Here is a 26,449-nt window from a genome sequence, read left to right as displayed (position 1 = left end):
GCAAGGACATTCTTCTAAAGCATCTGGCATTTGTAAAAAGACTACTTATTTGCCTAGGATACACAGTAAATGAAAATAAATCAACACTAGTGCCTTCACAAGAGATAATATTCCTGGGTGCAAGCTTAAATACAACTGCCCAGATGTCTTATCTCACACCAAACAAGCAAAGGCAACTGACTCATTGCTTTCAAATGATGGCAACAAAGACATAGCTCCCTGCAATAAAAATTCTGCAGGCCCTGGGCTTCATGGCGTCCTGCATTCTACTAATTCCATATGCAAGACTGCATATGAGGAAACTACAATGGTATCTAAAAAGTGTTTGGACTCAACATTGCCACAGCCTGGAAACAGTAATAACTTTAATTCCCTGCCTACAACAGGAGATTTGATGGTGGTCCCAGGCCTGTCACCACAACAAGGGACAGCCTTTCACCTTACCCACAGCCAGGCAGACAATAACAACGGATGCATCGGATTATGCCTGGGGGAGGGCACATATGGCAGGAAAATGTATTCAGGACACATGGCCCAAGGAACAAATGCATCTTCACATCAAACAAAAAGAAATGCTAGCTGTACAGAATGCCCTGACAGCTTTCAAGGACCTACTACATCCAGGACAGCTACTAATAAAGACGGACAATACCACAGTTATGTAGTACATAAACAAGTAAGGGGGCACACATTCCTACCCCCTCTGCAGGCAAGCCATGACTTTGTGGAACACAGCACTGACCTATCAAGTACCTCTACAGGCACAATTCCTGCCAGGAATGAAAAATACACTGGCAGACGAACTAAGCAGAAATCTCATGGATCCTCACGAATGGAAACTAAATCCACAGGTGTTCAGCATGATAACAAAGAGATGGGGACGCCCAGACATAAATCTTTTTGCCTCCCTGCACAACTGCCAACTACAGAAATTCTGCACAAGAACTTATCAATCACAAGCATGGAAAGTGGATGCTCTGTTATTCAGCTGGAAAACCCTGACAGTTTATGCCTTCACTCCACTGCCTCTTCTTCACAAGGTGCTCCTAAAAGTCAGACAAGAGAGGCCAAAAATGATCCTGATTGCCCCAGACTGGCCACGCCAGCACTGGTCCCCAATCCTAAAGAGCTTGACTCAAGGCCCATCCTGGCCTTTACCTCAAATTCCTCATCTTCTGACTCAACAAAACAATCAGATTCTGCACAGTCAACTCAAAACTTTAAATCTGGCAGCATGGCAGAATATGCAACACTCTCTAAAGCTGTTATGGATGTAATTTTAGAAGCCAGTAGGCCCAGCACTAGGAAATCTTATGCAGAAAAATGGAAAAGATTCTATGCTTGGAACCAGGCACAAGGGCTCGAACCACTTGTTCCAAATATCTCAGATTTTACAATACCTAACTGAGATGCTGGACAAAGGCCTATCCTTCTCATCTGTTAAGATCCATGCCTCTGCCATTTCAGCTCATTACAATACGGAACCTCCTATTTTTTCACATCCACTACTAAGGTAGTACCTCAAAGGGGCAAAAAACATAAGACCCCCAAGGAGAGCACCAATTCCTATTTGGGATCTCAATTTTGTTTTAGAAAAGCTCACACTGCCTCCTTTTGAACCAGCCAGCACAACTGATATAAAATTCTTATCATGGAAAACTGCTCTGCTCCTAGCAATAACTTCAGCAAGAAGAGTCTCAGAGTTACAGGCATTAATGGCAGAGGAACCTTTCATCATTTTTCACCAGGACTGGGTCTCTCTTAGGACAAACCCAACATTCATGCCAAAGGTTGTTTCCAATGTGGCTCTTAACCAAACCATTCATCTACCAACTTTCTATCCAAATCCCCAGAATAAAGGGGAGAGACTTCTGCATGCTTTGGACATGCACAGACCACTACGATTCTACTTGGACAAAACAAAAGCTTTCAGAAAAACTGTGCAGCTGTTTGTAGCCTATGCTGCAGGATCACAAGGAAAGCCTATCTCAAAGCAGAGAATTTCAAAATGGATAGGACACTGCATTCGCTTCTGTTATGCACAACATGGCAAGCCAGTGCCTGAGGGCATTAGGCCACATTCTACCAGAGCAGCAGCCACTTCAGCAGCCTTTCTCAGAGGAGTACCAATCAAAGACATTTTAGAAGCTGCAACCTGGAGTTCAGTGCACACTTTCACCAAGCACTACCACTTACCTCTCTACTCTAAATCCAGAGTCGGCTTTGCCACTGCAGTTCTGTAGGGCCTGGTAGCCTCTCCTAATCCTGTTTAGGTCCAGCCACCCAACCTCGGCTTTGGGATTTAACCCAAGTGTAATGACTGCAACAGTGAAACACGATGAACATAGTACAGTTGTGTACCTACCATAAATGTAGATGTTCGAGTGTATTCACTGTTGCAGTCCAGGTTACCCACCCACCATCCCCCTTTCTCATTGCTGGGACTTTTCTTTACTTCTCAACTCTATACAACCTTTGTGGTGTATTTGCTTGTAAATGAAGGAAATGCTTATATTAGTACATGCATACTTTTTGGCATATTTTTTTAATTTTTTTTTCAGCCTTCCTATCTGGGGGCACCTGACATCTGGGGCAAGAAAAACTGAAGAAAATGGCATCGGTTGCATCTTTTATACCCCTAGCGCACTGACGTCATGGAAGAGGTGACAGCAACCGACGCCGGACCTAGACTTTGGAACTCTGGCCAACCTGCGAGTAGCCTGCCAGCAGGATAACCCAAGTGTAATGACTGCAACAATGAATACATTCAAACATCTACATTTATGGTAGGTGCACAACTGTACCTTGTCAGACCTGGTCGAATGTAGGCCTATGCCTTCCCCTCCTCTTTTGCATCGAATGGATACCCCACCAAAGGAAAAAAAAAACTAAACAAGACTCTCAGAAGGAGTGGCAGAATTTCACACACAGCCTCCTTAAGCCCTTCATGGCTCTAAGGCCTTCCTCAGGTCAGCCAGTTTCCCTAGCCTTTTTCCCATCAGGAAAGCGCAAGGCACAAGCCACCTCAGAGGTGGTTTCCTCATCTGATGAGGATAGTGATTCACTGGCTTACTCTTCTCAGATCCCCTCCCCCTTGGAGTATTCTTCCCCTGAGGAAGATTCAAATGGAGCAGAATCCCCCATGGAGGAAATTTGCTTTGGGGAGACCATTTCTAAGATGAGATCATTTTAAATGGGACAGTTCACAGATGTTTGAGGTCCAAAAATGATGATATGACCTTCAAGTACAGCCCCTAGTCCTCCTGCCATTCCTCCTGTTATACTAGCTTTTTTGGATGCTTTTGCATCCACATCTACTCACCCTGACTCTTACCCTCAGGCTCCAAAAACGCCAGACAGATATTGCAAAGTTCCCCAGCATTACAATTTCATTTTCAAGGTCCCTGTGGCAAACACCCCGGTGATCTCAGCCTCTGATAAGGCTTCCAAGTCACTTCCCTCTACCTTCTTCCTACCTTCAGATAAGGATGGTAGACTGTTGGAGAGGCTGGGCAAGACAATTTATACCTCATCTACCATAGCATTCAGAACCCTGAACTACCAAACCCACATGACCAGTTACAATATGATACTCTTGTCACAGATCTCCAAGCTAGTGTCAGATATGCCAGACTCTGAGAACAAAGCCTTAACATCCTTCCTTATTGCTGCATCATCTCCGGTAGCCTGACATGCGATTAAATGCAGCTACGATGCAGTAGAGGCCCCTTCATGAGCTGCATCTTTTTCTCTGTCCTAAGGTTTACCTGGTTAAGGCTTCAGTCCCTCCCTGAGGGTATAAAGGTGAAGCTTATGGATGTCCCTCTGCCCCAGGTAATTCCACTTAATTTGCCAAACCATCTGCTGAACTGTTCATATCCCTGCAAGAAAAGAGCAAGGATCTAAAAGACCTTAAACACATATTGGACTCACCTGTGCCTAAATTCCAAAGGACTTTCCTGGAAGAGAGGTATTTGTACGCAGACAATCCCAGATCCCCCAACCGAAAACCCAAAAGGCATCCTAGAAAACACACCATTTTTCTTTCTTCCCCTGCTCCCCAATTGACTAAGCAGCACTTTCCTGAAAGGACGGGCTCTTCCTCGTGACTCTTCAGTCTTATCACCCTTCCAGTCTCCCTGCACCTCACCCTATCCTTTCCAACCTGTGAAGCCATCACTAAAGATTCCTGGGTCCTCAGCGTCATAAAGAATGGATACTTTATGGTCTGGCGCACAGTTCCTCCCTTCAGGGGTATCCCTCAACTTCTAAATGAACAGGAACCTCTTTCCCCCTCAGTTCTGCAAAACCTGTTAGAACAGGGCACAATCCAGCACATGCCTCCAGCGCAGAAAGGAAAAGGCGCTTATGTTTGCTTGTTCCTGGTTTCCAGGAAGGAAGGACCCTATAGACACATCCTAGACCCCTCCTATCTCAAAGAATTTCTGAAAGTTTCTTCTTTCAGTATGCTAACTCTTTAAACAGGCCTTCTTAGCATCCATAGACGTCAAAGATGCTCATCTCCATATCCCCACTCAGTCCCTATAAAGGAAATTCCTCTGCTTTTCTGTGGGCTCCTGGCTTTTTGAATTCTCTGCCTTACCTTTAGGACTTTCCACTGCCTCAAGAGTCTTCACAAAATGCCTAGTGCCTGTGTTCACCTTCTGCAGATTCCAAGGCATTCATGTCTTTCTCTACCTAGACGATCTTCTGATTCAAGCCATATCCCAAGAAGAACTGAACAAAAACATCCTCTCAGCTGTTGCCATTTTGCTTAGCTCGGGTTCCACCATCAACATAAAAAAAAAAATCCTTGCTCTCCCCATCCCAAGACTATGTCTTTTTGGAATGCACAGATTTCAAACCAAGAAAATGGTGTCCCCAGGACCAGGAGATTTCTTTCATTTTTACAGAGACCCCCCCCCCCCTTCAATGTCCTTGACTGCAAGATAGTTTCTGTGAATCTTGGGATTGGCCTCTGCCATTGCTGTGCTTTCTCGGGTAAGGCTGCACATGAGGACATTCCAATGGTTTCTGAAGTCATTGTGGTCTCAGCATGCCCACCCACTGGAGTTTACAATACTACTTTTACCCTGCCTCATGTAGGAGCTCCAGTGGTAGATAAGACAACTGACCATAAATCCAGGTCTTCCCATACACAGATGCTTTGGATACAGTTTAGGGAGCTGTGGACACTCGCACAATCCAAGGCCAGTGGACACCCTCTCAGAGGAAAGACCACATAAATGTAAGGCAAATGAAGGCATTAATTCTTGCCCTCTATTCCTTCCAATTCCTCCTGAGGCCGGGAAGGTTGTGTATCCATACACACATGACGGTTCTGTGATATATAATCAAATGGGGGGAGGGATGCTACCTCCTTTGCAGACTAACCTTACAGGCTTGCGATCTAGCCTGCCTACTAGGAATCTCTCTTCAGGCAGTTTACATCCCCTCCAATCAGAATTCAGTGGCAGACATACTGAGCAGATACAGAACACAGGCCCACAAATGGATGCTTCACAGGGATGTGTTCCTGGACATTGTCCACCAGTGGGATGTTCCACAAATAGACCTGTTTGCTTCCCCTCTAAACAATTTCTAAAATTTTGTGCCAGAGAACCCTATTCTCAGGCATGGAAAGTTGATGCCCTGTCAATCTCTTGGAAGGGGAAATTGCTGTATGCATTTCCTCCCCTACTAGTCATCCCGAAAGTCCTACTGAAGATTCAAAAAGACAAATCAGAATTCTTGCTGGTGACTCCCTGTTGGCCAAGACAGCAATGATTCCCCCTTCTACATCTAGCCAAGGGCAGTCATCACAAGTTATCTCACAGATTGGACTGACTTTCACAGAACTAGGACTCGCTTATTTACCCACAGTTAGAAACGCTCCAACTGACCCTGTGGATGATAGAGCCCTAATTCCTTTTATACACCTTTATTCTTAGGATATGCTTCAAGACCTGCAGGAGGCCAGAAAACCAAATACCAGAAAATCTTGTGTTTCCAAATGGAAGAGTTTTTTTTATTTTAGTGTCTTGCTAGAAACCTGAATTCATTTATGGTGGATCCTCCCCCTAACATTGTGCTAGAGAAATTGACTCAAGCTCCTTTTGAGCCACTCTCTTTTATCTCCCTCAAACACTGTACCTGGAAGACTGTTCTCCTGGTGTCTATTACCTCCACCAGGCAGGTATCAGAATTACAAGTCCTTATGGCTTCCCCTCCTTTCTTGTCCTTCCGCAAAGACAGGGTTTCTCTTTGGACTTAGCCCCTCCTTCATGTCAAAGGTAGGTAATGAATTGGCCTTAAACCAGTCCATTCACCTCACCATAACAATAGTGAGAGGGTCCTACATACACTTGATGTACACAGACAACTCTGGTTTTATCTGCACAAGACCAGACATTTTAGAAAATCAGACCAGCTGTGTCCAAACAGACCCTCTTCAACTGGATCTCCAAATCCACTTCATTTTGCTATATCTACCATGGTAAAGCTCTTCCTGGCTCAGTCAAAGCTCACTTTATAAGGGTAGTATCTTCCTCTGGGGCATTCCTCAAAGGGCTGGGCACTAATTCTTTCGTAGAAGCAGCTACTTGGACATCTGTTCACAATTTCATACAACATAAACTGGATTCCATATTCAGATTCATCATGTAACATAAACTGGATTCCATATTCAGATTCAGAGCAGGGTTTGCCAGGGCATTTCTCCATGACTTCCTGGAGAGTTCCTCTGCCAGCCCAACTTCTCTTTCTCCATTAGCCTTTGTATTCTCTATCATATGAAGAGTACTGCAACAGATGAATAGAAAAACTTGTATTAGTTATGCAAGAACTTACCTTAACAATAGATGTCCTTTTCTTCTCTGTTGACATATTCTGTCCCACCCTCCTCCCCGACTTCCTGGTGTTATTGGATGCATTGATCCTTCTTCCCTTGGACTGCCTCTCCGCCTGGGTTATCAGTTCTAAAGATGGTCCATGTCTCCGTCTCTTTTATGGCATATGCCAGATAGCAGCCTACGTCAGACATACCGCGCACCCCACGGTAGTAAAAGACTTTGATATATTGGCCAGTGAATTCTTGCACAAGAAATTTTGTGTGTGTATATATATATATATATATATATATATATATATATATGTGTGTGTATGTGTATATATATACATATATATATATATATATATATGTACACATATTTACAGATAGGCATCTCTCTCTCATATATATGTATATAAAATAGTGTATACATTTGTATATTGGCATAATGGTTAAGGAGTTTAACTTGCAAAGTACAGGGTTTGATTCTTACTGAGTGAAACTGACTAGGCTTAAAGTGGTACACAAAGGGCAGCTAGCAGAGTACTTGTCAATGAACTTGTATAACGTATATACATAAGTTTGTATGCATATTTCTAATGTGTATGTATATATGTGTACACATGTATGTAAAATATAAACATATCCACATAAAGAATATTTGCTGCATTTTAAGAACTTCTGCATGTATTCACGTCCCCTATAAATTTAGTGTTTAACTGGGTGATTACAACTACCCCACCATTAACTGGGAAAACTACTCCTGTACCTACTCCTTCGCTCAACGCTTTCTGGAATTCATAAATTCCATTGCCCTGGATCAGCTTATCCACACCCCCACCAGGGGCAACAATATCCTAGACCTAGTCATTACCAACATGAGTGGCTGGTGTTACAGACCTGAAGTCAACTCTTCATTGGTCAGATCCCACCATAAGCTAATCACCCTAGACATCCACATCCTGCCCCCCATTAAGGAAATCATGTTAAGAAATTTCTCCAAAGCCAACTTCATGCTTCTTAAGACAGAAGTGGCGAAATTTATGACACCCATGCAGATGGACAATACAGTTATGAATGCTGATTCATACACAGATGCACTCTATAAGCACTTACACGAGTGCATGGATCATGCTATCCCAAACAGAACCAAGACGCTGTCTTCCAAAGAAAAGGAAGCCAGTCTAGTGGTCCCCTGCCATAAACTCTACAACAGACGGAAGAAACTGTTGCAAAAGAGTAAAATCCCATGAGTGGAGGAGTTCCCTGATCAGCCTCAGTAAGAAGCTGAGTTCCCTTATAAGATCCTCCATAGCTAGCTACAAAAACAAAATTGCCATTGATTCTAGAGACAACCACAAGGCTTTCTACAGCTATGTCAAGAATCTCAATGGCAACACCCAGATCTGCTCTGAGTTACAGCACAGCGGCATGAACATTACAGAACCAACTGATATTGCCAATGTCCTGGCAGATAGGTTCATTGATAACTTTACCCCCCTCTCACCCCCTAAAGGGTCCATATCTATACAGGAAAGAATGCAGAGTCCTTGTAATTACAACTACGTGGGTAAAAGCTGCACTCTCTAAAACCAGAAACACAGCATCCATGGGCCCGGACAACATCCCAGGCTGCGTTTTACACAAACTTCAAAACGAACCGACTCCCCACCTAAGCACCATGTTCAGTCATAGTCTCACATCAGGCTTTGTGCCCACCGAATGGCGCACATCAACAGATGTTCGTGTTTCATTGTTGCAGTCATTGCAGTCGGCCTGAATTCCAAAGTCCTGGTCCGGCGTCGGTTTCTATCACCTCTTCCCTGACGTCAGTGCGCCAGGGGTATTTAAGATGCAGCCAACACCATTTTCTTCAGTCTTTCTTGCCGCACGGTGCCCAAAGCAAAAGCAGTTCGCAAGTGCCGGTCGGCCAACTCCTGAGATTTTCAAAATTGAATGTCAGAACAGAAGTCTTCAATAAAGCTAAGTACCCCGTTGGGGAAACTTTTTCTTGCTCCAGACCAATGTCAGTAAAAGTTAACAGTTGTATTTCTTGAGGGAAGCAAATACCTCATAAGGATTTTCACTCTTACTGTATTCCTTGCCTACGCCCTGACCACGGCGTTGCTAGTTGTCGGTTTTGTGCTAGATTCAACCAAAGCACTATTAAGTGTCGGTTTGATTTTGCTTTACATTACTTTGGCCAAAGGTTTAACTACATAATGCTGTCGGAACATCCGACGTCCGGAACTCAGAAAAAACGCAAAGACAAAGAAAAGGACAGGCATCCGAGGTCCAAAACCGACAACAAAGCCTCTTCTAGGCCAGTCGCCGGTTCTCAGTGAGGCCCTTTCGCAGCCCCTGACACCTGCTACCTCAGAGCGGCAAGGCCGCCTCCGACTCCCACGTGGAGACAGCTAGGCCTCTGGAAACTCAAGGTATTGGGCCTACAGAAACTATTCCTTCAGATGGGTCTGGAGCCGCTGAGCAGGCATCGGCTTCTGAGGGTGTTTTCAGACCTACACAGCTTACTATCAAGTCCACTTCAGCAGCCAAGACAAAGTCTAAAACACCACTAAAGACAAAGAAACAAGTGCAGCATTCTCCTGGACAGTCATCCATGCCAAAGAAACAGATGCTTAAAATGGCCGAGGACCTAATTACTTTGATCAGGGGTTCCCATCCCCCTCCTGATAAAAGGCCTAGGCAAGACAGTGACTATGACTCTTCTGACCAGGTCTCTATTTCCTCTGATCCCTCTTCAGAACAGGGATATTCTCTTCCTCCCTATGAGGACTCTGATGCTGAAGAATCTATCCCTTCAGCCTCTCCTCCTGAGGATTACTCTTTTGGGGAAACCTTGCACACCATGAGGGAGTATTTCCATTGGGAAAGCCAGGATTATTCAGAAGCCAAGAAAAGGCTCAGAGACTTTCTTTTACTACCTCAGCACAGGCCCCTTGCTATCCCCACTTATTAGATATTGTTGATGATTTTTCTGAATCCAGTTTGTCTCCTGATTCTTTACCCCCTGCACCAGTCAAGCCAGATAGGTACTACAGGATCCCAGACTCTCATAAATGTCTTTATAAAAACCCTGCTGCTGACCCAGAAACAATTTCTCAGAGTCCTAAAGGGGTCAAGGCTTCCACTGCAAAATCCCTGTTCCCTTTGATAGGGATTCTAGAGTACTGGATAAATGGGGGAAAAACATTTACACTTCTGCTACTTTAGCTGTAAGGGCTTTAAACTGCCAGTTTCACATGCTTTAATATCAACAGTACCTAATGTCTTTGCTAAAACAGAAAATGCTTACAAGCTCAGAATGTCCTGACAATAAGGAAATGCAGGATTTATTGCATGCAGCTGAACAAGTGGGAAAGCATACTCTGCAATGTGGTTTTGATTCATTAGAGGCTTCTTGCAGAGCTGCAGTTACAGGTTCTGTCATTCGAAGGCATGCTTGGTTAAAAGAACAAAGTTTACCTGATCATGTTAAAGCAAAATTATTGGATGCTCCATTAAAGCATGATACTTTGTTTGGTGTTAAGGCAGAAGAGGTGTTAAAGAAAATGGAGGATAAAGCAAAATCAATGCAGACAGTAAAGGATTTCTTACAAGTTCAGCCACCAAGATTTAGCAGGAACCGGCCTTCTAAAAATTGGTCCTTTCCAGTGTCAGACAGGCCACAAAGTGACAGATACAGACGCCCAAGAGGCACATCCCAGCCCCAAGGCTCATATAGACCTAAACAATGGGGTGCTTCAGCCCCTAAAGGTGGAGAAGACAAATCTCAACCTTATAGGAAACAAGTCACAATGACTTCCCTCTACAAATGCCAAGCACTTACCTTTTGGCAGCACCCTTAGGGGGAAAGCTAGCACTTTTCTCACAAAATTGGCACGTCACCCTGGACAAATGGGTACTGAATATTGATGTTCATCGTGTTATGCAGTCATCACACTTGGGTTATCCTGTTGTCAGGCGGTCCCGCAGTCGGCTGGAATTCCAAAGTCTTGGTCCGACGTCGGTTGCTGTTGCTTCTTCCCTGACGTCAGTGCACCAGGGGTATAAATAATGCAACCGATGCCATTTTCTTCAGTCTTTCTTGCCGCGCGGTGCCCGAAGCAGAAGCAGTTCGCAAGTGCCGGTCGGCCGACTACTAAGATTTTCGAATTCGAATTTCAGACCGAAGTCTTCTATAAAGCTAAGTACCCCATTGGGGAAACTTTTCTTGCCTCAGACCAATGTCAGAAAAAGTTAACAATTGTATTTCTTGTGGGAAGCAAATGCCTCATAAGGATTTTCATTCTTATTGCATACCTTGCCTAGGCCCAGACCACAACGTCACTAGTTGTCGTTTTTGTGCTAGGTTTAATAAGCGTACTATTAAACGATGCTTTGATTTCGCACAACACTACTTTGGTAGGAAATTTAACTACACCATCCCGTCGGAGCAACCGACTACCGGCGTGCACAAAAAACGCAAGGATAAGGACATAAAATAAGATCAAATATGTCCGTAGAGCAAGACAATGGAGGGTCCTCAGGCAATCCAAAATACTCGGTAGTAAAAAATAGAACTGCAGACCGCCAAAAAATCCAAATCTTCTTAATCATACAAATGGTCTGATGAAGCTGTTTTTGTGAAAGCGCTTACCAATTTTATCCAAATAAAACTGTTTTTTGTATGATTAAGAAGATTTGGATTTTTTGGCGGTCTGCAGTTCTATTTTTTACTACCGAGTATTTTGGATTGCCTGAGGACCCTCCATTGTCTTGCTCTACGGACATATTTGATCTTATTTTATTTTCTTGCTTGCTGTTGTCCTTTTGTAGAGCATTTACTCCGCTTGGTGGTTTTTGTCCATTGATTATTTCTGCAAGGATAAGGACAGACAGCCCAGGCCTAAGCCAGATTCCGAGGCCTCTGCTGGTCCGGTCTCTGGTTCTCCTGTCCTCAGTGAGGCTCCTACGCAGCCCCTGACTACCACAGATCTGGAACCCGAGACCGCTTCAGATTTTTTGACGGAATGCACCAGGCCAACACAGCCATTTAGTTCTGGCCCTACTGACGACATTGCTGAAAAGGATGTCGGTGCTGCAGAAACCCCAGCGGTTTCTGAAGACGTTTTCAGACCGACGCTCACCATTAAATCGTTTTCTAAGACGAAGACTCCTATTAAATCTGAAAAGACTGCACTTCAGTCCCATGTTCAAGGCCCTATGCCTAAGAAACAGATGCTCAAAATGGCTGAAGATTTGATCATTTTAATTATGTGTTCCCAGCCCCCTCCTGACAAAAGGGCCTAGACAAGAGGAAGATTATGCATCCTCTGAACAGGTGTCCATTTCTTCAGACTCCTCTGAGGACCAAGATTACTCCTCCTCCCCTTATGAAGATTCTGATGCTGAGGATTCCATTCCCTCAGCATCTCCTCCTGAAGACTACTCCTTTGGGGAAACTTTATACACTGAGGGAACATTTTCACTGGGAAGGTCAGGACTACTCTGACTCAAAGAAAAGGCTCAGAGAGTTTCTTGTACTCCCCCAACACAGACCTCTTGCCATCCCACCAGTTTTAGACATTGTGGATGATGTTTACTTAGAATCCAGTTTTAACCCTGATTCCCTACCTCCTGCTCCAGCTAAGCCTGACAGATATTATAGAGTGCCTGATTCCCACAAATTTCTTTACAAAAGCCCTGTGGCTGTCCCAGGGTCCCAAGGGGGCTAAGGCTTCTATGGCTAAAAATCCTGTACCTTCTGAGAGGGATTCCAGAGCACTAGACAGGTGGGGGAAAAAGGTTTGCACTTCAGCCACTCCAGCTATGAGGGCACTAAATTGCCAATTTCACATGCTTAAGTATCAGCAATTTCTAATCTCTCAGTTAAAGCAAAAAATGACCACTCTCCCTCAACAATCGGAATTGAAAGAAATGCAGGATCTGTTGCATGCCACTGAGCTGGGCAAACATATACCTTAGAATGTGGGTTTGATTCTTTGGAGGACTCCTGCAGAGCAGCTGTCACTGGGTCTGTTATACGTAGGCATGCTTGGTTAAAGGAACAAACTCTACCTGATCATGTTAAAGCAAAACTTCTAGATGCTCCCATACAGCAGGATGTTCTTTTTGGAGTTAAAGCAGAAGACGTCTTAAAGAAAATGGAGGATAAGGCAAAATCTATGCAGACATTCAAAGATTTCCTACAGGTACAGCCCCCTCGCTTCAGCAGAAACTGGCCAACAAAAAATTGGTCCTTTCCAGCTACAGACAGACCACAGAGGGGTAAATACAGACGCCCAAGGGGCAGAGGACAACCACAAGCCCAGTACAGACCTCGCCAGTGGGGCACTACAACACAGAAGGGAGGAGAAGACAGGTCCCAATCTACCAGAAGACAAACTCAATGACTTGCACCTCATCTGGCCAAGCAACATTCTTTTGGGCAGCCCCCTTGGAAGGAAAACTCGCACTTTTTTCAGACAACTGGCACATTGTCACAAAGGACAAATGGGTCCTAGACATAATTTTACGAGGATACAGATTCCATTTTCACACCTTGCCAATGAAAAGAGGAATGCCAAACCTGCCACAAAATCAATGGGCAGAGGCACAAAAACAAATTACAGCTCTCATGGACATGAGAGCCATTCAACTGGTACCTACTCGAGAGCAAGGCCAAGGATTTTACTCAAGACTCTTTCTAGTGCCCAGAAAGGACAATGCCTGGAAACCAATTCTGGACCTTTCAATTCTAAACACTTACTTACAAGTACCCAAATTCAAAATGCTTACACTACAGCAGCTACTTCCCATGTTGGGCAAGGAAGCATGGCTAGTAACGTTGGACCTCAAGGAGGCATACCTGCATGTCCCTACCAGACAAAGTTGCAGAAGATACCTCCGTTTCATTGCAGGTTCAACCCATTACCAATTCTCTGCACTGCCCTTTGGCTTATCTACTGCTCCCAGAGTCTTCACAAAATGCCTGGCACCAGTAATTGCGTACTGCAGACAGAGGAATTCAAATATACCCATACCTGGACGACTGCCTCATCCAAGCAGAAAGCAAGGACATTCTATTACACCATCTGGCTTTTGTGAAACATCTACTAAATTGCCTAGGGTACACAGTAAACGAAAAGAAGTCAAAACTAGTACCCTCACAAAATATGACATTCCTGGGTGCCAGCTTGAATACAACTGCCCAGAAGGCTTATCTGACACCAGACAAACTACAACTGACTCAATATTTCAAAGCAATGGCAACAAAGGCCCAATTAACTGCAAGAAAAATTCTACAGGCCTTGGGCTTCATGGCATCTTGCATATTACTAATACCATTTGCAAAGCTGCATATGAGGAAATTACAGTGGTACCTAAAAAGCGTATGGTCTCAACACAGCCACAGCTTGGACACAATGATATCTCTCATTCCCTGCCTACAACAGGAGTTTCTATGGTGGTCACAGGCATGTCACCTCAACAAGGGTCAGCCTTTCACCTTGCCCCCAGCCAAGCAAGCTATCACAACAGATGCATCAGATTACGCCTGGGGGGGCTCACATGGCAGGACAGTGCATTCAAGGCGTTTGGACTGCAGATCAAAGGAATCTGTACATCAATCAAAAAGAGATGCTAGCTGTACAGAAAGCTCTGACAGCCTTCAAGGATCTATTACATCCAGGACAACTGACAGACAGACAACACCACAGTAACGTGGTACATAAACAAGGGGGTACTCACTCCTACCCTCTGTGCAGGCAAGCAATGACCTTATGGAACACAGCTGTGGCTTCCCAAGTTCAGTTACAAGCTCAATTCCTGCCAGGACAGAAAAATACATTGGCAGACGACCTAAGCAGAAACATCATGGATCCCCACGAGTGGAAACTAGATCCACAAGTATTTACAATGATAACTCAAAAATGGGGCCTTCCAGACATAGACCTGTTTGCCAGCCCTCAAAACTATCAACTAACAAAATTTTGTACAAGGACATTTCATCAAGCGTGGAAAGTGGATGCACTCTCAGTTGGAAAAACCTGACGGTATATGCCCTCCCTCCTTTGCTTCTCCTCACAAAGGTACTTCTGAAAGTCAAAAAGGACAGACCACGACTGATTCTCATAGCCCCAGACTGGCAACGCCAGCACTGGTACCCGCTATTGAGGAATATGGCCCAGGGCCCACCATGGATATTACCACATATTCCCCATTTACTCACACAACAGAGCAATCAGATTCTTCACAGCCAGCAAAACCTTAAATCTGGCTGCATGGCAAATCAACTAAGCATCCAGCCAGCTCCACTTTCCCATGCAGTTATGGATGTTATTCTGGAAGCTAGGAGGCCAAGCACCAGAAAGGCTTATTCGGACAAATGGAAAAGGTTTTGTGCCTGGAACCAATCTAAAGGCCAAGACACAATTCAGCCTCACATTCTACAGTATTTAACTGAGATGTTGCACAAAGGACTTTCTTTCTCCTCCATTAAAATCCATGCTTAAGCTATTTCGGCCCACTACAACATGGATCCACCCTTATTTTCGCATCCACTTCTAAGGCAGTTCCTCAGAGGGGCAAAATACATTAGACCACCCAGGAGAGCACCTACACCAACATGGGACCTCAATTTTGTTCTGGAAAAACTAACACTTCCTCCCTTTGAACCAGCTTTTTCTGTAGATCTTCAGTTCCTATCATGGAAGACTGCCCTGCTGCTAGCAATAACTTCAGCTAGAAGAGTCTCAGAGCTACAGGCACTGATGGCAGTGGAACCTTTCCTCATTTTTCATCAAGACAGGGTTTCTCTATGAACTAATCCTTCCTTTATGCGTAAGGTGGTTTCCAGTGTGGCTTTAAATCAAACCATCCACTTGCCCACCTTCTTCCCAAATCCACAGAACAAAGGTGAGAGACTCCTGCATTCCTTGGACATTCACAGGCAACTTCGTTACTACTTGGACAAAACTAAGGCTTTCAGAAAATCTGACCAGCTCTTTGTATCCTATGCTACAGCTTCTCAAGGGAAGGCTATATCAAAGCAAACCATTTCCAAATGGATAGGTCATTGCATACATTTTTGCTGTACTCATCATGGAAAACCAGTTCCTGCTACCATTAGGCTCCACTCTACCAGGGCAACAGCTACCTCTACAGCCTTTCTCAGGGGGGTACCAACCAAGGAGATTTTGGAAGCTGCATCTTGGAGCTCAGTACACACCTTTACCAAACACGGTCACTTACCACTTTTTTCTAAGACCAGGGCGGGCTTCGCCACTGCACGTTCTGCAGGGCCTCCTAGCCTCCTCTAACCGTCTATGATACCTCCACCCATTCTTAGCTTTGGGATTCAACCCAAGTGTGATGACTGCAGCAGGGTAACACGATGAACATAGTACAGTTTTGTACCTGCCATAAATGTAGATGTTTGAGTGTTCACCCTGCTGCAGTCCAGGTTACCCTCCCTCCATCCCCTCTGATCTACTGGCTAAATCTCTTCAATACCTTCGTGATGTATTTGCTTATAGCTGAAGGGATTTTGTGTGTACAAGTTTACTCAATTTGATACTAATTACTGACCACCTTTTTGGGGGCACCTGACATCTGGGGCAAGAAATACTATAGAAAATGGTGTCTGTTGCATTATTTATACCCCTGGCGCACTGACGTTGGGGAAGAAGCGACAGCAACCAACACCGGACCAAGACTTTGGAATTCCAGCCGACTGCGGGGACCGCCTGATGACAGGGTAACCCAAGTGTGATGACTGCAGCAGGGTGAACACTTGAACATCTACATTTATGGTAGGTACAAAACTGTACTTTTCTCAGGGTTACACGTTCCACTTTCACACCTTACCAAGGCCAAAAGGTATGCCAGACCTGCCACAAAATCAGTGGGCAGAGGCACAAAAACAAATTTCTGCTCTCATGGACATGAGAGCTATTCATAAAGTACCACAGCAAGAACAGGGACAAGGATTTTACTCAAGACTTTTCTTGGTACCCAGAAAGGACAAAGCCTGTAGACCAGTACTGGACCTGTCAATTCTAAATACTTTCCTGGATGTTCCAAAATTCAAAATGTTGACACTGCAGCAACTTTTACCCATGCTGGGCAAGCAGGCTTGGCTACTTTGGACCTCAGAGGCATACCTGCATGTCCCAATCAGACAGTCTTGCAGAAGATACCTCAGATTCATTGCTGGCTCAATGCATTACCAATTCTTTGCACTGCCCTTTGGCTTATCTACTGCGCCCAGGGTTTTCACAAAATGCCTGGCACCAGTAATTGCATTTTGCAGACAAAAAGGAATTCAAATATATCCCTGCTTGGACGACTGCCTTACTCAAGCTGAGAGCAAAGACATTCTACTAAAGCATCTGGCGTTTGTAAAAAGATTACTAATTTGCCTAGGGTACACAAAAGAAATCAAAACTAGTGCCCTCTCAAGAGATAATATTCCTGGGTGCAAGCTTAAATACAACTGCCCAGATGGCTTATCTCACACCAGACAAACAAAGGCAACTGACTCATTACTTTCAAATGATAGCAACAAAGACCCAGCTACCTGCAAGAAAATTTCTGCAGGCTTTGGGCTTCATGGCATCCTGCATCCTGCTAATTCCATATGGAAGACTGCATATGAGGAAGCTACAATGGTATCTAAAAAGAGTTTGGACTCAACATTGCCACAGCCTGGAAACAATAACAACTCTTATTCCCTGCCTGCAACAAGAGTTTCGATGGTGGGCACTGGCCTGTCACCACAAGAAGGGACAGCCTTTCACTTTACCCATAGCCAGGCAGATACTAACAACAGATGCATCGGATTATGCCTGAGGGGCACACATGGCAGGAAAATGTATTCAGGGCACGTGGCCCGCAAACCAAATGCATCTTCACATCAGTCAAAAAGAGATGTTAGCTGTACAGAATGCCCTGACAGCCTTCAAGGATCTACTACATCCAGGACAACTATTACTAAAGACGGACAATATCAGTTATGTGGTACATAAACAAGCAAGGGGGCACACAATCCTACCCCTTTTGCAGGCAAGCCATGACTTTGTGGAACACAGCACTGACCTACCAAGTACATCTGCAGGCACAATTCCTGCCAGGAAAGAAAAATACTCTGGCAGACAAACTAAGCAGAAACCTTATGGACCCTCACGAGTGGAAACTACATCCACAGGTCTTCAGCATGATGATAAGGAAATGGGGATGCCCTGACATTGATCTTTTTGCCTCCCCTCAAAATTGCCAACTACAGAGATATTCTGTACAAGGACTTATCACTCACAAGCATGGAAAGTGGATCCTCTATCATTCAGCTGGAAAACCCTATCAGTTTATGCCTTTCCTCCACTGCCTCTCCTTCCCAAGGTGCTCCTAAAAGTCAGATAAGAGAAGCCAAAAATGATTCTGATTGCCCCAGACTGGCCACGCAAGCACTGGTACCCAAGAGCTTGTCTCAAGGCCCAGCCTGGACTTTACCTCAAATTCCTCATCTTCTGACTCAACAAAACCATCAGATCCTTGACAGCCAACGCAAAACCTTAAATCTGGCTGCATGGCAGATAATAGCTACTCAGAACTCATCTCTCTAAAGCTGTTATGGATGTCATTTTGGAAGCCTGGAGGACCAGCACCAGGAAGTCATATGCAGAAAAATTATAGAGATTCTGTGCTTGGAACCAGCCACAAGGACTTGAACCACTTGTTCCAAATATTCCTCAGATTTTACAATACCTAACTGAGATGCTGGACAAAGGCCTATCCTTCTCATCAATTAAGAAACATGCCTCTGCCATTTCAGCTCATTACAATACGGAACCTCCTATTTTTTCTCATCCACTGCTAAGACAGTACCTCAGAGGGGCAAAAAACATAAGACCCCCAAGGAGAGCACCAGTACCCACATGGGACCTCAACTTTGTCTTAGAAAAGCTCACACTGCCTCCTTTTGAGCCAGCCAATACAGCTAATATAAAATTCTTATCATGGAAAACTGCTCTGCTCCTAGCAATAACTTCAGCAAGAAGAGTTTCAGAGTTGCAGGCATTAATGGCAGTGGACAAGGGTATCAGAAAATCCAACAAACAAGACACACAGTAGTAAAATAAATGAACCAAGCCGGATTCCCCCTCGAAACAGCAGCTTTAATGGAGAACACACAAACAGCAAATGGTAGTTCAATGAAGACTTAGCGCTTTCACCCAATAAAGGGCATCATCAGAGTAATGCATACTTTTGAACAAGCACTACATATACTCAATTAAAATAATCACACCCCCTGAAATAACCAATAATCAAGAGTTTACAATAATGAGAATTAAAAATGTCACTGCCCGTCTTTAAAAGGGTACACATTAAAAAACTCTTATAAGACAATCTACCTAACAATATGGTTGTTAAGATAATAATAAAATACTCATATTACAGTCAACATTTAAAGTCAATTTCCAAAATAGAAACTGTAAAATGACATACCATCATAGAATATATTAAGATGTCATCGTATATTATTATACATACTTAAAATTTTTTGGATGTCAAAAATATATAAAGTAGTCCCTTGTAGTAAATAAACTTAATACATATATAGCCCTAGGATGTTAGTGACAAAAAATTAACTGTTACTAATAAAGTTAAGTTAAATTAAATATGACCTGTATTTCAATATGCTAAATAGAGAGCTATATTCATTTATACCAGGTGGTTTGGATGCATTTAGCCTAAATTGCCAGAGGCATTCTTTTACCTCTAATAAATCTTGTGGTCACCACCCCTATCACTATAGGGTACCCTGTCCACTACAAAAAACAAAATTTTTTTAAAATTGTTACACACCGTACTGTGTGTGTATAGGGCATTAGTAGATCTTTTATTTTTTATGTCCCTATTGTGCTCTAAAATCCTTAGCCTTAACTTTCTGATGGTCTTTCCAACGTAAAATGTTGGACAGCTCATACACGTAGCTAAGTATATAACCATTTTTGTATTACAGTTGCAGTAGCCTGCACTTCTAATAGTTTTGGCATAGTTGTTAACTGCAACGTATGGTCCATTGTTGATGTATTTACACACACCACAAGAGCCACATTTGCTCATCATAGAACGTTTATATATATTGTGATACTCATTGGACTCCATCATTTCTTTCAAACTCTTACCCCTGCTATTGATAAAACAGGGACTGTTGCCAACCACTTTCATAATATCTTTAGTGAGTACAGTACACCACAAGTCACTAATGATGTTTTTAACATCCATACTGCAAGAATTGTAAGGCAAAATCATTGCATGATTGTGGTCATTTAAATTTGTAGTAGCTGTGTTACTTTTAAATAGGTCTACTTTTAAAGTAGGTCTGTAACATGTCAATCTTTTCTCTGTCACTTCATATCTAATGTTGTTTACAATGTCAATGGGATAACCTCTTTCAGACAACATGCTCGATAAGTTGTTAATTTCTAACTCGAACATGTTGTCATCACTGATTAACCTAGACAATCTCACCATTTGACCTTTTATAATGTTTTTCTTCTAGTACAAGGGATGGCAACTTTGAAAATGGAGAGAGTTGGAAAAAGTTTTTTTACGAAATATAGTAGACGACAGACTATCATTTTCTTTGTCCTTAGTAAGCATAATATCCAAAAACTCCCACTTATCATCATGTATATTAAATGTGAATTTCAAAAAAGAAGTACTGGAGTTTAAAACATTAATGAAATCATAAATTTCATTATCATTCCCTTTCCAGGATATCAAAATATTGTCCAAAAAACGCACATAAAGTGAGATATTGTGCTTGAACTGTGATGAAAAGATATGTTTGCGTTCCCAGTCTGCTAAAACATGATTGGCATATATGGGGGCACACTTGGCCCCCATGGCAACACCAGTAACTTGTTTGAAGTATTCTGCTTCAAATAATACATAATTGTTGTTAAGTACCATATCAACTAAGTCCACAAGCAAATCCTGCTTAACAATGTGGTGTTTACCATATGTTTGTAAACTATTCCTAAACATTTCCAATCCTGTGTCTTTTGGGATGACAGAGAATAGATTCACTACATCAATAGTGACAAATTTATAATCATTACTCCATAGTGTGTTCTTAATGATATCCAGATAGTGCCAAGAGTCCCTAAGCACATGTGGTACATTGTCAAGAATGGCCTTACAGTGGTAGTCTACATAGGAGGCCAGTGCCTCTGTTTTAGATCCTTTAGCTGAAACGATCGGACGGAATGGTGGATTGTCCATATTTTTATGAATTTTTGGTATACCAAAAATGGAGGGAATAATGGGTGAAGTAACAACCAAATAATCATATTCGTCTTTATCCAATATTCCCTCCATTAACCATTCATATAACTGCCAATCTAGTCTAGTGTAGGCTGCATTAATCTCAAATCTGGAAACGCTTTGGTAGGAGGAGGTGTAGTTGAGAAGCATTGACATACTTTCAATGTAGTCAATTTTAGTCATAATGACTACACCCCCACCCTTGTCTGGTTTCATTACTCTATAAGTATCCGAAGCAGTCAATTCCTGCAAACAAAATATCTCCCCCTGAGATAGGTTATTGTTAAACAAAGTGGAACACTTAAGATGCCTTCTAATTTGAGTTTCACATATTTGTTCAAAGACATGTATTACTGCATTGCTTGGTGGAATAAATGTGCTTTTCCTTTTTAACTTTGGACTATATCTTAGAGGAGCTACCCTGACTCGAAAAGTATAACATCAAGTTCACTTGTCTTGTGTAAAGTTTTAGAGATACTAAAATCTGGGCTATGTCATATCTATAAGAAGGGACAAAGGAAAAGCCCTTTCAAAAAAGTTCACAGTAATCATCTGTAATAGTCAAATTACTATAATTATGTATGCAAATATTACCCCTCTTTGTAATATTGTACAATTTGACTTGCTCAACATTCATCACAGTGTTACCATCACCCATATCATTGGCAAAATCCAACATGTCATTCCCTACTGCAGTGCTATATTCAATGCTAGGATTGTCAGAACAAACAACTCTAATATCAACAAGGTTGTCGTTAAAAACCATAGGTAGACAGTCTTGCTCATTAAAAACTTCAATGCAGTCGTGAGATGACATACAAGTAACAGTCAGATTAGTGTTGACAATATCAGTTACCAGACCTCCTAATAATTCTGGTTGTTTCGTCTTGTCCAACCCTGATTCGGTTGTAACATTGTTCTCTTGTCTGTGTTCGTAGCCACAAACGGCTTCGAAAACTGGCGTTCGTGAATACGTTGCGAACGTCTCAGTGGCTGAGGTTCTAAAAAATCTAATTGCTCATCAAATACTTCATTTCTATCGTTGTCATCAGATGTGTTGGACTCAAGACGATGATCAATATTACGAGTAGGCTTATTAAATCTTGCTGTACCATGACTCAAAGTTTTAAAGGCTTTAAAATGTGTATACGCCCTATGCTGAGCATATTCCACTTTGTCTCTATTGAGTTTATGCAATTTGTTGTCCAAACCTTTTTTAACAAATAAGTCAATATCTCTCTGAATACTGTCATATTTTTGTTTGTTGAATTCGTATAATAAATCTTTAGTAATGTTATTATTTAAAACGTTTAACTCATCTTTCAATTTGTCTAACTTAGACATATTATTACGAACAATTAATTTCATAAGGTCTATACCTGTTGCATCGAACAACGCCAGTAATTCTTGAAAAATATCCGTGTCCTCTTCAAAACCCATAGGTAGTCGAAGCACTCGTAGACCCTTCGGCACTTGTTTTAAATCTATCGATTTCTGTAGAAAGATATTATCCATCTGTAGAGATTTAAAATGCTTTAACTTACTCTCAAATTCTTGCAGTTGTTCACGGAGTGTACCATTGCCTGTAACCATCCGGACATCGTCTTTCGGAAGTAAAGTAGGCGGATCTAGTAAATTAAAAAAAACGCCAGTGCGTTGATTTGATGTCCTCGTTCGACTGACATCTGGTGGAGAACTGTTAGTATTGTGAATGTCTACAGTACCTGCACTAGTATATGGGGGTGTGTGAAGCGTGTATATTTCAGCCATTGAATCAGTCAGTGTGGCTTCAACATCGACCTGATTATTTTCTGTAGAGTTGGCTACACCATTGTTTGCCTTATCTCTACGTTGTAAAACTTTAACCAATTTACTAGTGATATCCACGTATTGAATCAATAAATCCTCCATGTAGTCCTCCAAAAAAATCGCAGTTAACCAGCGGATACCAACTTAGCGTACAAGGGTATCAGAAAATCCAATGAACAAGACACACAGTAGTAAAATAAATGAACCAAGCCGGAATCCCCCTCGAAACAGCAGCTTTAATGGAGAACACACAAACAGCAAATGGTAGTTCAATGAAGACTTAGCGCTTTCACCCAATAAAGGGCATCATCAGAGTAATGCATACTTTTGAACAAGCACTACATATACTCAATTAAAATAATCACACCCCCTGAAATAACCAATAATCAAGAGTTTACAATAATGAGAATTAAAAATGTCACTGCCCCTCTTTAAAAGGGTACACATTAAAAAACTCTTATAAGACAATCTACCTAACAATATGGTTGTTAAGATAATAATAAAATACTCATATTACAGTCAACATTTAAAGTCAATTTCCAAAATAGAAACTGTAAAATGACATACCATCATAGAATATATTAAGATGTCATCGTATATTATTATACATACTTAAAATTTTTTGGATGTCAAAAATATATAAAGTAGTCCCTTGTAGTAAATAAACTTAATACATATATAGCCCTAGGATGTTAGTGACAAAAAATTAACTGTTACTAATAAAGTTAAGTTAAATTAAATATGACCTGTATTTCAGTATGCTAAATAGAGAGATATGTTCATTTATGCCAGGTGGTTTGGATGCATTTAGCCTCAATTGCCAGAGGCATTCTTTTACCTCTAATAAAATCACCACAAGATTTTATTAGAGGTAAAAGAATGCCTCTGGCAATTGAGGCTAAATGCATCCAAACCACCTGGCATAAATGAACATATCTCTATTTAGCACTGAAATACAGGTCATATTTAATTTAACTTAACTTTATTAGTAACAGTTAATTTTGTCAAACATCCTAGGGCTATATATGTATTAAGTTTATTTACTACAGACTTATATATTTTGACATCCAAAAATTTTACATGTATAATAATATACGATGACATCTTAATATATTCTATGATGGTATGTCATTTTACATTTTTTATTTTATAAACTGGCTTTAAATGTTGTCTGTAATATGAGTATTATATTATTATCTTAACAACCATAATGTTAGTTAGATTGTCTTATAAGAGTTTTTAATACCTTTTAAAGAGGGGCAGTGACATTTTTAATTCTCATTATTGTAAACTCTTGATTATTGGTTATTTCAGGGGGTGTGATTATTTTAATTGAGTATATGTAGTGCTTGTTCAAAAGTATGCATTACTCTGATGATGCCCTTTATTGGGTGAAAGCGCTAAGTCTTCATTGAACTACCATTTGCTGTTTGTGTGTTCTCCATTAAAGCTGCTGTTTCGAGGGGGATTCCGGCTTGGTTCATTTATTTTATTAATGGCAGTGGAACCTTTTATCATTTTTTCATCCGGACAGGGTTTCTCTAAGGACAAACCCAACATTTATGCCAAAGGTAGTATCCAGTGTGGCTCTTTACCAAACCATTAATTTGCCAACTTGTTATCCAAAACCCCAGAATAAAGGGGAGAGACTTCTGCACTCTTTGGATATACACAGGCAGCTACGCTTCTACTTGGACAAAACCAAAGCTTTCAGAAAAAACTGATCAACTGTTTGTAGCATATGCTGCAGGATCACAAGGAAAGGCTATCTCAAAGCAGACTATTTCAAAATGGATAGGACACTGTATTCGTTTCTGCTATGCACAGCATGGCAAGACAGTGCCAAAAATATTAGGCCACATTCTACCAGGGCAGCAGCCACTTTAACAGCCTTTCTCAGAGGGGTACCAACCAAGGAAAGTTTGGAGGCTGCAACTTGGCGTTCAGTGCACACTTTTACCAAGCATTATCACTTGTCTCTCTACTTTAAATCCAGAGCAGGCTTTGCCACTGCAGTTCTGCAGGGCCTCATAGCCACTCCTACTCCTATTTAGAGCCAGCCGCCCTACCTCAGCTTTGGGATTCAACCCAAGTGTAATGACTGCAACAGTGAAACACGAACATAATAAAGTTGTGTACCTACCATAAATGTAGATGTTCGAGTGCATTCACTGTTGCAGTCCAGGTTGCCCACCCTCCATCCCCCTTTCTTTGCTGGGACTTATCAGTACTTCTCTGTCCTATACAACTTATGTGTAGTGTATTTGCTTGTAGATGAAGGTATTGTTTTTATTTTACTGTATGTTTTTATATGCAATATGTATTGCCTATCTTCTTGGGGCACCTAACATCTGGGGCAAGAAAAACTGAAGAAAATGGCGTCGGCTGCATCTTAAATACCCCTGGCGCACTGACGTCCGGGAAGAGGTGACCGCAACCGACGCCGGACCAGGACTTTGGAATTCAGGCTGACTGCGGGTAGCCTGCCAGCAGGATAACCCGAGTGTAATGACTGCAACAGTGAGTACACTCGAACTTCTACATTTATGGTAGGTACACAACTGCACTTAATCCCACTCCACAAAGGGGGAGCCTACACTGATCCCGGGAACTATCTCCCTATTAGCCTGGTCTGTAAAGCCATGGAATGTATCATCATGGAACTCATAAAAGACATTGGTAACCTCCAAACTCTGGACCCCACCCAGTTCGGGTGTGTGAAAGGCAGATCATGCCTCCTGAACCTGATCGACTTCTTTAAGGCAGTCACCAAAGTTGTAGATGAGGGTAAGGTGGTTCACACAGCCTATGTTGACCTCGCCAAGGCTTTTGACACCATCCCCCATTCTGGAATTATATCTAAACTCACTAAAGTAGGTTTACATCACTGCGTCACAAGATGTTGCCAATTGGCTCACTGACAGAACCCACAATGTAAAAGTTGCAGACTCCAAATCTGACTTCAAACCAGTGACAAGTGAAGTATCACAGGGTTCAGTCCTGGGACCTCTCCTGTTTGGTATCTACATCTCTGAAGTGCAGGCTAACACAGAAGGCCTGTGGCTAACTAAGTTCGCAGATGCCTGCAAACTAGGAGCCATAGTAGAGTCCCCAAATGATGTGGACTTCCTACAGAAGGGCCTCACTGTGACAGATATCTGTTGTCTGAGCCATGGCCTCAAGCTCAATGCCAAAAAGTGAATTGTCATCCCCTTTGGTAAAAACTCTACCCAATGACTGCCACATAGGTGACAGTCTACTTAACGCCGAATGTGTGATGAGACCTTGGGACCCAGGTGGACAGTCATCTCTCCTTTGATAATCACATCGCCACAGTAGTCAGGAAATCCTTCTTCGTGGCTCACCTCATCAGAAAAGGGTTCTCATCTAAGAAAAGAAAGGTCATTGCTCCCCTCTGTTCGACACTCATAAGACCCATTATAGAGTACAATGGCCCTTTTAGAATGTACCTCACAA

The 26,449-nt window shown here is 42.3% G+C and overlaps 1 protein-coding gene across 1 annotated transcript in view; it reads left to right on the top strand.

The window, feature by feature from the left end:
* Positions 1-26,449, top strand: part of NIPBL (NIPBL cohesin loading factor) — a 4,951,262-nt gene that overhangs the window by 1,608,360 nt on the left and 3,316,453 nt on the right. The gene's annotated exons all lie outside the window — the stretch shown is intronic.

This window comes from Protopterus annectens, chromosome 1.part0, assembly GCF_019279795.1.
Source record: "Protopterus annectens isolate FY-2018-M chromosome 1.part0, PAN1.0, whole genome shotgun sequence".
In the NCBI taxonomy this organism is placed as follows: domain Eukaryota; kingdom Metazoa; phylum Chordata; order Ceratodontiformes; family Protopteridae; genus Protopterus; species Protopterus annectens.
The sequence above is the reverse complement of the archived record's forward strand: the minus strand, read 5'-3'. Positions and strand labels throughout refer to the sequence as shown.